We start from the raw sequence: 14683 nt of genomic DNA, 5'->3' as shown, positions 1-14683 counted from the left end.
GCAGATGGGAAAGCAAGCAAGAAAGCTCCGTTCTTGTCCATGTGAAAGGCTGCAGTTGACGAACAAAGCCGTTTCTGCCCAGTTTCGAACTGGGGACCTTTCGCGTGTTAGGCGAACGTGATGACCACTACACTACAGAAACCAGCCGAGGGCGCCGCCCGGCGGCGCTCTGGCATCCAGCACTGAAAGTTGAAGGCATTCTGTTTCCAATCGCTCGTTGTTGTCCAGCGTAATTGACATCATGAAAACGATAAAAAAAAGGACACGTGAAATTGATGACAATATATAGACAATGATTTCGTCAATGTTTGGACCGTAGGGCGAGGTGGAATAAGCTGGGACGACTTTCCCTCAGCGTAACGGCTGCGATATGATCTTATGGAAGGGTTGTAAACTGAGTATTTCTGTGTTTTACCCAAATTGGGGTGAGTTGAAAACTCGAGAGCATAGGTTTAAGGTGAGTGGGCTGAAATTGACAAACGACCTGAGGCACATTTCCCACACAGAAGGTTGTGCGTGTATGGAATGAGCTCCCAGAGGAAGTGGAGGAGGCTATTACACTCAGAAAATTGCAAAGGTAATCGGATGAGTTTCTGGACAGGATGGGTTTAGAGGGATTGGGGCCAAATGCTGGGCAACGGGACTTGTTTAATTTTGGTTATGTGGTGAGCATGGATGAGATACACCTAAATATCTGTTTCCACGCCGTGTACCCCCATAACGTCTTGTTGCTAACACTGGCTTTAAAGGATTACTTTTTAGCGGAGTTTTCCATCGCAGTCTGTGGCACAATCGTTTAGTCTGGTCGACTGCTCACGGGAAAGGTAGTATTGCGAAACACTGCAGAAACGAACGACTTCATTAATTTTGCCCCGACTGACCATACTCCGTGAAATTTTCCCATACCTCAATTGAGGATTTTTGCTGCTCGAAGTTACCTCAGAAACCTTGTTAACTCGTAATGTGCTGAGCGAATCGCAAAACAGAAAGCATTTAACACGGAACACAAACAAAACTGGCATGCCGAATGCATTTTCAGACAGAGAGATGCATGAATGCTAAATGTGACACAGTCCGAGGGCATTAGTCATAAAGTAATCTCACAACTAACAACAGGGCAATTCCAAACTAATCTTTCAAACATACTGCAGCCTTAGTGCACCACCACTTTCCAGACAATGCTGAAAAGAGAGATAGAAAGAACATCATAAGAACGGGCCATAAAAAGTGAATTTCACCAATCACAGTGTCGATTAGATTACCTTTTCCTTCTGAAGTCTGCAGGACGGAAAAGAAGGAAATGGGAGAAATTGAATATCATATGACACCGAAATTCATTGGAACGATTTTCCCATTGGACAGAAAACCAAATAACGACGAGTCGAGTCACCGCAGGACTTTGTTTCACAACAGCGATGAAATAATAGTCTCCATTCGGTTCCAGTAAAAGCACAAATTGCCTGGAACAGCAGAGCTGTTTGCGATTTTCCGCGCGGGAGGCGAACGCGATCATGACAGCAGAGACACTTGGACACTTCGGTCAAATAACCATGAGCTGCTAGACATTACTACAATTTCGATTCTTGCTTTGCTAAATGATTTCACACATTGCTCGAAACAGGACGACTTTCACGTTTACACGGAACACGAAACACACCTGACTACAGGGAAAATGCACAAAGCTGAGCAGGCCGTGTTCCACATCAAACCGTGCAGCATTTATTCAGTCACTGTGTCTGTTTTGCAGAAGAAGGGTCCCAAAGAATGTTCTCCACCCTAAAACCGGAGGTCGCATTACAATCCGAGAACGACAGATCACATTGTGAGCATGCTCTGACCTCGGGGCCGGTTCGAGATGCCACTTTCCGTGCCTTTTACTTTAACCGTGCAATTTGCTGCAGAGATGTTCACTCCTGGACATGAGCCACGTGGATACCAACTGAGTCGGAAACCTGTGCGGGAATCGACGAGAAGCGATTCAATAAATTTTGCTAACTTCCATGGTGCTTCTTGGAAATGCAGTTTCTGTTCAAGTCAATCGAAAAGGCAGTTTCTGAACATAGTAACAGAAGTCAATAGGTAATTACCTCACCCCATCCCCACTCCGGAAGAGGTGCTAACTGCCCTTGAGTGCTTTTCGATCTCGATGTGAAGAGCTCACACGCCTCTGAGTCACCTTCAAGTCACTGTTTGCGGAGTGAATCACAAAGATAGACTTTTACCAGAGCTGCAACCGCCTCACTTCCCCACTCGCGCTCCCCTTTCACATTTTCCTGCTCGTCAGTGATTTAAAGAAAACCAAATGGATGCGATGTCATTCTGTAGCCTCTCTGTCGATTCCTCCGTTTCAGTTCCAACATGGCTTAGATCTCGGGGCGCACCTTAATATTAGCGGCGCTATGAAAGCACAAGTTCAAAGGTTCCTCTGAGAGTGTAAATTATTTCATTGCTGTTGCTGATTGAATGAGCCACTAACGTGCGAACTGCCCCAAAATATGATTCAGGAATCTGGTACCAACTCTCGCGCGTTGAATAACGACAGACAGCTCCCAAATGAGGCCTTTCAGAGACGACTTTGGGGTACATTTGACAGACAGACAAGTTCAGGAATCCGTGGTGCGCTGTGACACCAGCGCAGCAGCTTCTTCCCTGCCTTTGAACCGGGCCGCCTGCGCAAGGAATGCTTTTCGTGGAAGGATCAGAACGCGGCAAGGACACTCTCAAACAGAATGGCATATGCATCAGAACCAGGTTGGAGAAAAACTTTATAATGCTTTACACAGTAATTAAATGGAGTTGCCTTACATTTCACTACGAGAGCAGATTCTTTCAAGCAAATTCGAAGGCAGGTTTGCAGATGGGAAAGCAAGCAAGAAAGCTCCGTTCTTGTTCATGTAAAAGGCTGCAGTTGACGAACGAAGCAGTTTCTACCCAGTGTCGAACTGGGGACCTTTCGCGTGTTAGGCGAACGTGATGACCACTACACGACAGAAACCAGCCGATGTCGCAGCCCTGCGGCGCAGTGGCATCCAGCACTGAAAGTTGAAGCCATTCTCCGTTTCACCTTTCTGTTTCCAATCGCTCGTTGTTGTCCAGCGTAATTGACATCTTGAAAACGTTAAAAAAGACATGTGAAATTGATGACAATATATAGACAATGATTTCGTCAATGTTTGGACCGTAGCGCGAGGTGGAATAAGCTGGGACGACTTTCCCTGCAGCGGAACGGCTGCGATATGATCCTATGGAAGGGTTGTAAACTGAGTATTTCTGTGTTTTACCCAAATTGGGGTGAGTTGAAAACTCGAGAGCATAGGTTTAAGGTGAGTGGGCTGAAATTGACAAACGACCTGAGGCACATTTCCCACACAGAAGGTTGTGCGTGTATGGAATGAGCTCCCAGAGGAAGTGGAGGAGGCTATTACACTCAGAAAATTGCAAAGGTAATCGGATGAGTTTCTGGACAGGATGGGTTTAGAGGGATTGGGGCCAAATGCTGGGCAACGGGACTTGTTTAATTTTGGTTATGTGGTGAGCATGGATGAGATACACCTAAATATCTGTTTCCACGCCGTGTACCCCCATAACGTCTTGTTGCTAACACTGGCTTTAAAGGATTACTTTTTAGCGGAGTTTTCCATCGCAGTCTGTGGCACAATCGTTTAGTCTGGTCGACTGCTCACGGGAAAGGTAGTATTGCGAAACACTGCAGAAACGAACGACTTCATTAATTTTGCCCCGACTGACCATACTCCGTGAAATTTTCCCATACCTCAATTGAGGATTTTTGCTGCTCGAAGTTACCTCAGAAACCTTGTTAACTCGTAATGTGCTGAGCGAATCGCAAAACAGAAAGCATTTAACACGGAACACAAACAAAACTGGCATGCCGAATGCATTTTCAGACAGAGAGATGCATGAATGCTAAATGTGACACAGTCCGAGGGCATTAGTCATAAAGTAATCTCACAACTAACAACAGGGCAATTCCAAACTAATCTTTCAAACATACTGCAGCCTTAGTGCACCACCACTTTCCAGACAATGCTGAAAAGAGAGATAGAAAGAACATCATAAGAACGGGCCATAAAAAGTGAATTTCACCAATCACAGTGTCGATTAGATTACCTTTTCCTTCTGAAGTCTGCAGGACGGAAAAGAAGGAAATGGGAGAAATTGAATATCATATGACACCGAAATTCATTGGAACGATTTTCCCATTGGACAGAAAACCAAATAACGACGAGTCGAGTCACCGCAGGACTTTGTTTCACAACAGCGATGAAATAATAGTCTCCATTCGGTTCCAGTAAAAGCACAAATTGCCTGGAACAGCAGAGCTGTTTGCGATTTTCCGCGCGGGAGGCGAACGCGATCATGACAGCAGAGACACTTGGACACTTCGGTCAAATAACCATGAGCTGCTAGACATTACTACAATTTCGATTCTTGCTTTGCTAAATGATTTCACACATTGCTCGAAACAGGACGACTTTCACGTTTACACGGAACACGAAACACACCTGACTACAGGGAAAATGCACAAAGCTGAGCAGGCCGTGTTCCACATCAAACCGTGCAGCATTTATTCAGTCACTGTGTCTGTTTTGCAGAAGAAGGGTCCCAAAGAATGTTCTCCACCCTAAAACCGGAGGTCGCATTACAATCCGAGAACGACAGATCACATTGTGAGCATGCTCTGACCTCGGGGCCGGTTCGAGATGCCACTTTCCGTGCCTTTTACTTTAACCGTGCAATTTGCTGCAGAGATGTTCACTCCTGGACATGAGCCACGTGGATACCAACTGAGTCGGAAACCTGTGCGGGAATCGACGAGAAGCGATTCAATAAATTTTGCTAACTTCCATGGTGCTTCTTGGAAATGCAGTTTCTGTTCAAGTCAATCGAAAAGGCAGTTTCTGAACATAGTAACAGAAGTCAATAGGTAATTACCTCACCCCATCCCCACTCCGGAAGAGGTGCTAACTGCCCTTGAGTGCTTTTCGATCTCGATGTGAAGAGCTCACACGCCTCTGAGTCACCTTCAAGTCACTGTTTGCGGAGTGAATCACAAAGATAGACTTTTACCAGAGCTGCAACCGCCTCACTTCCCCACTCGCGCTCCCCTTTCACATTTTCCTGCTCGTCAGTGATTTAAAGAAAACCAAATGGATGCGATGTCATTCTGTAGCCTCTCTGTCGATTCCTCCGTTTCAGTTCCAACATGGCTTAGATCTCGGGGCGCACCTTAATATTAGCGGCGCTATGAAAGCACAAGTTCAAAGGTTCCTCTGAGAGTGTAAATTATTTCATTGCTGTTGCTGATTGAATGAGCCACTAACGTGCGAACTGCCCCAAAATATGATTCAGGAATCTGGTACCAACTCTCGCGCGTTGAATAACGACAGACAGCTCCCAAATGAGGCCTTTCAGAGACGACTTTGGGGTACATTTGACAGACAGACAAGTTCAGGAATCCGTGGTGCGCTGTGACACCAGCGCAGCAGCTTCTTCCCTGCCTTTGAACCGGGCCGCCTGCGCAAGGAATGCTTTTCGTGGAAGGATCAGAACGCGGCAAGGACACTCTCAAACAGAATGGCATATGCATCAGAACCAGGTTGGAGAAAAACTTTATAATGCTTTACACAGTAATTAAATGGAGTTGCCTTACATTTCACTACGAGAGCAGATTCTTTCAAGCAAATTCGAAGGCAGGTTTGCAGATGGGAAAGCAAGCAAGAAAGCTCCGTTCTTGTTCATGTAAAAGGCTGCAGTTGACGAACGAAGCAGTTTCTACCCAGTGTCGAACTGGGGACCTTTCGCGTGTTAGGCGAACGTGATGACCACTACACGACAGAAACCAGCCGATGTCGCAGCCCTGCGGCGCAGTGGCATCCAGCACTGAAAGTTGAAGCCATTCTCCGTTTCACCTTTCTGTTTCCAATCGCTCGTTGTTGTCCAGCGTAATTGACATCTTGAAAACGTTAAAAAAGACATGTGAAATTGATGACAATATATAGACAATGATTTCGTCAATGTTTGGACCGTAGCGCGAGGTGGAATAAGCTGGGACGACTTTCCCTGCAGCGGAACGGCTGCGATATGATCTTATGGAAGGGTTGTAAACTGAGTATTTCTGTGTTTTACCCAAATTGGGGTGAGTTGAAAACTCGAGAGCATAGGTTTAAGGTGAGTGGGCTGAAATTGACAAACGACCTGAGGCACATTTCCCACACAGAAGGTTGTGCGTGTATGGAATGAGCTCCCAGAGGAAGTGGATGAGGCTATTACACTCAGAAAATTGCAAAGGTAATCGGATGATTTTCTGGACAGGATGGGTTTAGAGGGATTGGGGCCAAATGCTGGGGAACGGGACTTGTTTAATTTTGGTTATGTGGTGAGCATGGATGAGATGCACCTAAATATCTGTTTCCACGCCGTGTACCCCCATAACGTCTTGTTGCTAACACTGGCTTTAAAGGATTACTTTATAGCGGAGTTTTCCATCGCAGTCTGTGGCACAATCGTTTAGTCTGTTCGACTGCTCACGGGAAAGGTAGTATTGTGAAACACTGCAGATACGAACGACTTCCTTAATTTTGCCCCGTCTGACCATACTCCGTCAAATTTTCCCAGACCTCAACTGAGGAGTTTTGCTGCTCGCAGTTACCTCAGAAACACTGTTAACTCGTAATGTGCTGAGCGAATCGCAAAACAGAAAGCATTTTTCACGGAACACAAACAAAACTGGCATGCCGAATGCATTTTCAGACAGAGAGATGCATGAATGCTAAATGTGTCACAGTCCGAGGGCATGAGTCATAAAGTAATCTCACAACTAACAACAGGGCAATTTCAAACATACTGCAGCGTTAGTGCACCACCACTTTCCAGACAATGCTGAAAAGAGAGATAGAAAGAACATCATAAGAACGGGCCATAAAAAGTGAATTTCACCAATCACAGTCTCGATTAGATTACCTTTTCCTTCTGATGTCTCCAGGACGGAAATGAAGGAAATGGGAGAAATTCAATAACATATGACACCGAAATTCATTGGAACGATTTTCCCATTGGACAGAAAACCAAATAACGACGAGTCGAGTTACCGCAGGACGTTGTTTCACAACAGCGATGAAATAATAGTCTCCATTCGGTTCCAGTAAAAGCACAAATTGCCTGGAACAGCAGAGCTGTTTGCGATATTCCGCGCGGGAGGCGAACGCGATCATGACAGCAGAGACACTTGGACACTTGGGTCAAATAACCATGAGCTGCTAGACATTACTACAATTTCGATTCTTGCTTTGGTAAATGATTTCACACATTGCTCGAAACAGGACGACTTTCACGTTTACACGGAACACGAAACACACCTGACTACAGGGAAAATGCACAAAGCTGAGCAGGCCGTGTTCCACATCAAACCGTGCAGCATTTATTCAGTCACTGTGTCTGTTTTGCAGAAGAAGGGTCCCAAAGAATGTTCTCCACCCTAAAACCGGAGGTCGCATTACAATCCGAGAATGACAGATCACAGTGTGAGCATGCTCTGACCTCGGGGCCGGTTCGAGACGCCACTTTCCGTGCCTTTTACTTTAACCGTGCAATTTGCTGCAGAGATGTTCACTCCTGGACATGAGCCACGTGGATACCAACTGAGTCGGAAACCTGTGCGGGAATCGACGAGAAGCGATTCAATAAATTTAGCTAACTTCCATGGTGCTAATTGGAAATGCAGTTTCTGTTCAAGTCAATCGAAAAGGCAGTTTCTGAACATAGTAACAGAAGTCAAAAAATAATTACCTCACCCCACCCCCACTGCGGAAGAGGTGCTAACTGCCCTTGAGTGCTTTTTGATCTCGATGTGAAGAGCTCACACGCCTCTGAGTCACCTTCAAGTCTCTGTTTGCGGAGTGAATCACAAAGAAGGACTTTTACCAGAGCTGCAACCGCCTCACTTCCCCACTCGCTCTCCCCGTTTACATTTTCCTGCTCGTCAGTGATTTAAAGAAAACCAAATGCATGCGATGTCATTCTGTAGCCTCTCTGTCGATTCCTCCGTTTCAGTTCCAACATGGCTTAGATCTCGGGGCGCACCTTAATACTAGCGGCGCTATGAAAGCACAAGTTCAAAGGTTCCTCTGAGAGTGTAAATTATTTCATTGCTGTTGCTGATTGAATGAGCCACTAACGTGCGAACTGCCCCAAAATATGATTCAGGAATCTGGTACCAACTCTCGCGCGTTGAATAACGACAGACAGCTTCCAAATGAGGCCTTTCAGAGACGACTTTGGGGTACATTTGACAGACAGACAAGTTCAGGAATCCGTGGTGCGCTGTGACACCAGCGCAGCAGCTTCTTCCCTGCCTTTGAACCGGGCCGCCTGCGCAAGGAATGCAAATGCGGTACTGCTTTTCGTGGAAGGATCAGAACGCGGCAAGGACACTCTCAAACAGAATGGCATATGCATCAGAACCAGGTTGGAGAAAAACTTTATAATGCTTTACACAGTAATTAAATGGAGTTGCCTTACATTTCACTACGAGAGCAGATTCTTTCAAGCAAATTCGAAGGCAGGTTTGCAGATGGGAAAGCAAGCAAGAAAGCTCCGTTCTTGTCCATGTAAAAGGCTGCAGTTGACGAACAAAGCAGTTTCTGCCCAGTTTCGAACATGGGACTTTTCGCGTGCTAGGTGAACGTGATGATCACTACACTACAGAAACCAGCCGCGGTCGCCGCCCTGCGGCGCAGTGGCATCCAGCACTGAAAGTTGAAGCCATTCTCCGTTTCACCTTTCTGTTTCCAATCGCTCGTTGTTGTCCAGCGTAATTGACATCTTGAAAACGATAAAAAAAAGACACAAGAAATTGATGACAATATATAGACAATGATTTCGTCAATGTTTGGACCGTAGGGCGAGGTGGAATAAGCTGGGACGACTTTCCCTGCAGCGTAACGGCTGCGATATAATCTTATGGAAGGGTTGGAAACTGAGTATTTCTGTGTTTTACCCAAATTGGGGTGAGTTGAAAACTCGAGAACATAGGTTTAAGGTGAGTGGGCTGAAATTGACAAAAGACCTGAGGCACATTTCCCACACAGAAGGTTGTGCGTGTATGGAATGAGCTCCCAGAGGAAGTGGAGGAGGCTATTACACTCAGAAAATTGCAAAGGTAATCGGATGAGTTTCTGGACAGGATGGGTTTCGAGGGATTGGGGCCAAATGCTGGGGAACGGGACTTGTTTAATTTTGGTTATGTGGTGAGCATGGATGAGATACACCTAAATATCTGTTTCCACGCCGTGTACCCCCATAACGTCTTGTTGCTTACACTGGCTTTAAAGGATTACTTTTTAGCGGACTTTTCCATCGCAGTCTGTGGCACAATCGTTTAGTCTGTTCGACTGCTCACGGGAAAGGTAGTACTGTGAAACACTGCAGATACGAACAACTTCCTTAATTTTGCCCCGACTGACCATACTCCGTGAAATTTTCCCAGACCTCAATTGAGGATTTTTGCTGCTCAAAGTTACCTCAGAAACCCTGTTAACTCGTAATGTGCTGAGCGAATCGCAAAACAGAAAGCATTTAACACGGAACACAAACAAAACTGGCATGCCGAATGCATTTTCAGACAGAGAGATGCATGAATGCTAAATGTGACACAGTCCGAGGGCATGAGTCATAAAGTAATCTCACAACTAACAACAGGGCAATTCCGAACTACTCTTTCAAACATACTGCAGCGTTAGTGCACCACCACTTTCCAGACAATGCTGAAAAGAGAGATAGAAAGAACATCATAAGAACGGGCCATAAAACGTGAATTTCACCAATCACAGTCTCGATTAGATTACCTTTTCCTTCTGATGTCTCCAGGACGGAAATGAAGGAAATGGGAGAAATTCAATAACATATGACACCGAAATTCATTGGAACGATTTTCCCATTGGACAGAAAACCAAATAACGACGAGTCGAGTCACCGTAGGACTTTGTTTCACAACAGCGATGAAATAATAGTCTCCATTCGGTTCCAGTAAAAGCACAAATTGCCTGGAACAGCAGAGCTGTTTGCGATTTTCCGCGCGGGAGGCGAACGCGATCATGACAGCAGAGACACTTGGACACTTCGGTCAAATAACCATGAGCTGCTAGACATTACTACAATTTCGATTCTTGCTTTGCTAAATGATTTCACACATTGCTCGAAACAGGACGACTTTCACGTTTACACGGAACACGAAACACACCTGACTACAGGGAAAATGCACAAAGCTGAGCAGGCCGTGTTCCACATCAAACCGTGCAGGATTTATTCAGTCACTGTGTCTGTTTTGCAGAAGAAGGGTCCCAAATAATTATCTCCATTATTCGCATTACAATCCGAGAACGACAGATCACATTGTGAGCATGCTCTGACCTCGGGGCCGGTTCGAGACGCCACTTTCCGTGCCTTTTACTTTAACCGTGCAATTTGCTGCAGAGATGTTCACTCCTGGACATGAGCCACGTGGATACCAACTGAGTCGGAAACCTGTGCGGGAATCGACGAGAAGCGATTCAATAAATTTTGCTAACTTCCATGGTGCTTATTGGAAATGCAGTTTCTGTTCAAGTCAATCGAAAAGGCAGTTTCTGAACATAGTAACAGAAGTCAAAAGGTAATTACCTCACCGCAGCCCCACTCCGGAAGAGGTGCTAACTGCCCTTGAGTGCTTTTTGATCTCGATGTGAAGAGCTCACTCGCCTCTGAGTCACCTTCAAGTCTCTGTTTGCGGACTGAATCACAAAGAAGGACTTTTAAAAGAGCTGCAACCGCCTCACTTCCCCACTCGCTCTCCCCGTTTACATTTTCCTGCTCGTCAGTGATTTAAAGAAAACCAAATGGATGCGATGTCATTCTGTAGCCTCTCTGTCGATTCCTCCGTTTCAGTTCCAACATGGCTTAGATCTCGGGGCGCACTTTAATACTAGCGGCGCTATGAAAGCACAAGTTCAAAGGTTCCTCTGAGAGTGTAAATTATTTCATTGCTGTTGCTGATTGAATGAACCACTAACGTGCGAACTGCCCCAAAATATGATTCAGGAATCTGGTCCCAACTCTCGCGCGTTGAATAACGACAGACAGCTTCCAAATGAGGCCTTTCAGAGACGACTTTGGGGTACATTTGACAGACAGACAAGTTCAGGAATCCGTGGTGCGCTGTGACACCAGCGCAGCACCTTCTTCCCTGCCTTTGAACCGGGCCGCCTGCGCAAGGAATGCAAATGCGGTACTGCTTTTCGTGGAAGGATCAGAACGCGGCAAGGACACTCTCAAACAGAATGGCATATGCATCAGAACCAGGTTGGAGAAAAACTTTATAATGCTTTACACAGTAATTAAATGGAGTTGCCTTACATTTCACTACGAGAGCAGATTCTTTCAAGCAAATTCGAAGGCAGGTTTGCAGATGGGAAAGCAAGCAAGAAAGCTCCGTTCTTGTTCATGTAAAAGGCTGCAGTTGACGAACGAAGCAGTTTCTACCCAGTGTCGAACTGGGGACCTTTCGCGTGTTAGGCGAACGTGATGACCACTACACGACAGAAACCAGCCGAAGTCGCAGCCCTGCGGCGCAGTGGCATCCAGCACTGAAAGTTGAAGCCATTCTCCGTTTCACCTTTCTGTTTCCAATCGCTCGTTGTTGTCCAGCGTAATTGACATCTTGAAAACGTTAAAAAAGACATGTGAAATTGATGACAATATATAGACAATGATTTCGTCAATGTTTGGACCGTAGCGCGAGGTGGAATAAGCTGGGACGACTTTCCCTGCAGCGGAACGGCTGCGATATGATCCTATGGAAGGGTTGTAAACTGAGTATTTCTGTGTTTTACCCAAATTGGGGTGAGTTGAAAACTCGAGAGCATAGGTTTAAGGTGAGTGGGCTGAAATTGACAAACGACCTGAGGCACATTTCCCACACAGAAGGTTGTGCGTGTATGGAATGAGCTCCCAGAGGAAGTGGAGGAGGCTATTACACTCAGAAAATTGCAAAGGTAATCGGATGAGTTTCTGGACAGGATGGGTTTAGAGGGATTGGGGCCAAATGCTGGGGAACGGGACTTGTTTAATTTTGGTTATGTGGTGAGCATGGATGAGATGCACCTAAATATCTGTTTCCACGCCGTGTACCCCCATAACGTCTTGTTGCTAACACTGGCTTTAAAGGATTACTTTATAGCGGAGTTTTCCATCGCAGTCTGTGGCACAATCGTTTAGTCTGTTCGACTGCTCACGGGAAAGGTAGTATTGTGAAACACTGCAGATACGAACGACTTCCTTAATTTTGCCCCGTCTGACCATACTCCGTCAAATTTTCCCAGACCTCAACTGAGGAGTTTTGCTGCTCGCAGTTACCTCAGAAACACTGTTAACTCGTAATGTGCTGAGCGAATCGCAAAACAGAAAGCATTTTTCACGGAACACAAACAAAACTGGCATGCCGAATGCATTTTCATACAGAGAGATGCATGAATGCTAAATGTGTCACAGTCCGAGGGCATGAGTCATAAAGTAATCTCACAACTAACAACAGGGCAATTTCAAACATACTGCAGCGTTAGTGCACCACCACTTTCCAGACAATGCTGAAAAGAGAGATAGAAAGAACATCATAAGAACGGGCCATAAAAAGTGAATTTCACCAATCACAGTCTCGATTAGATTACCTTTTCCTTCTGATGTCTCCAGGACGGAAATGAAGGAAATGGGAGAAATTCAATAACATATGACACCGAAATTCATTGGAACGATTTTCCCATTGGACAGAAAACCAAATAACGACGAGTCGAGTTACCGCAGGACGTTGTTTCACAACAGCGATGAAATAATAGTCTCCATTCGGTTCCAGTAAAAGCACAAATTGCCTGGAACAGCAGAGCTGTTTGCGATATTCCGCGCGGGAGGCGAACGCGATCATGACAGCAGAGACACTTGGACACTTGGGTCAAATAACCATGAGCTGCTAGACATTACTACAATTTCGATTCTTGCTTTGGTAAATGATTTCACACATTGCTCGAAACAGGACGACTTTCACGTTTACACGGAACACGAAATACACCTGACTACAGGGAAAATGCACAAAGCTGAGCAGGCCGTGTTCCACATCAAACCGTGCAGCATTTATTCAGTCACTGTGTCTGTTTTGCAGAAGAAGGGTCCCAAAGAATGTTCTCCACCCTAAAACCGGAGGTCGCATTACAATCCGAGAATGACAGATCACAGTGTGAGCATGCTCTGACCTCGGGGCCGGTTCGAGACGCCACTTTCCGTGCCTTTTACTTTAACCGTGCAATTTGCTGCAGAGATGTTCACTCCTGGACATGAGCCACGTGGATACCAACTGAGTCGGAAACCTGTGCGGGAATCGACGAGAAGCGATTCAATAAATTTAGCTAACTTCCATGGTGCTAATTGGAAATGCAGTTTCTGTTCAAGTCAATCGAAAAGGCAGTTTCTGAACATAGTAACAGAAGTCAAAAAATAATTACCTCACCCCACCCCCACTGCGGAAGAGGTGCTAACTGCCCTTGAGTGCTTTTTGATCTCGATGTGAAGAGCTCACACGCCTCTGAGTCACCTTCAAGTCTCTGTTTGCGGAGTGAATCACAAAGAAGGACTTTTACCAGAGCTGCAACCGCCTCACTTCCCCATTCGCTCTCCCCGTTTACATTTTCCTGCTCGTCAGTGATTTAAAGAAAACCAAATGCATGCGATGTCATTCTGTAGCCTCTCTGTCGATTCCTCCGTTTCAGTTCCAACATGGCTTAGATCTCGGGGCGCACCTTAATACTAGCGGCGCTATGAAAGCACAAGTTCAAAGGTTCCTCTGAGAGTGTAAATTATTTCATTGCTGTTGCTGATTGAATGAGCCACTAACGTGCGAACTGCCCCAAAATATGATTCAGGAATCTGGTACCAACTCTCGCGCGTTGAATAACGACAGACAGCTTCCAAATGAGGCCTTTCAGAGACGACTTTGGGGTACATTTGACAGACAGACAAGTTCAGGAATCCGTGGTGCGCTGTGACACCAGCGCAGCAGCTTCTTCCCTGCCTTTGAACCGGGCCGCCTGCGCAAGGAATGCAAATGCGGTACTGCTTTTCGTGGAAGGATCAGAACGTGGCAAGGACACTCTCAAACAGAATGGCATATGCATCAGAACCAGGTTGGAGAAAAACTTTATAATGCTTTACACAGTAATTAAATGGAGTTGCCTTACATTTCACTACGAGAGCAGATTCTTTCAAGCAAATTCGAAGGCAGGTTTGCAGATGGGAAAGCAAGCAAGAAAGCTCCGTTCTTGTCCATGTAAAAGGCTGCAGTTGACGAACAAAGCAGTTTCTGCCCAGTTTCGAACATGGGACTTTTCGCGTGCTAGGTGAACGTGATGATCACTACACTACAGAAACCAGCCGCGGTCGCCGCCCTGCGGCGCAGTGGCATCCAGCACTGAAAGTTGAAGCCATTCTCCGTTTCACCTTTCTGTTTCCAATCGCTCGTTGTTGTCCAGCGTAATTGACATCTTGAAAACGATAAAAAAAAGACACGTGAAATTGATGACAATATATAGACAATGATTTCGTCAATGTTTGGACCGTAGGGCGAGGTGGAATAAGCTGGGACGAC

At 45.8% G+C, this 14683-nt stretch overlaps 1 non-coding gene across 1 annotated transcript; it reads right to left on the bottom strand.

Annotated features, from left to right (window-relative positions):
- Positions 1 to 69: 69 nt before the first annotated feature.
- Positions 70 to 142, bottom strand: trnav-aac (transfer RNA valine (anticodon AAC)). Its single transcript has one exon. It is a non-coding gene; the product is annotated as a tRNA-Val (tRNA).
- Between the last annotated feature and the right edge of the window lie 14541 nt (positions 143 to 14683).

Source organism: Chiloscyllium punctatum, chromosome 50 (assembly GCF_047496795.1).
Source record: "Chiloscyllium punctatum isolate Juve2018m chromosome 50, sChiPun1.3, whole genome shotgun sequence".
Classification (NCBI taxonomy): Eukaryota; Metazoa; Chordata; class Chondrichthyes; order Orectolobiformes; family Hemiscylliidae; genus Chiloscyllium; species Chiloscyllium punctatum.
This window is presented reverse-complemented; position numbering and strand designations above follow the sequence as displayed.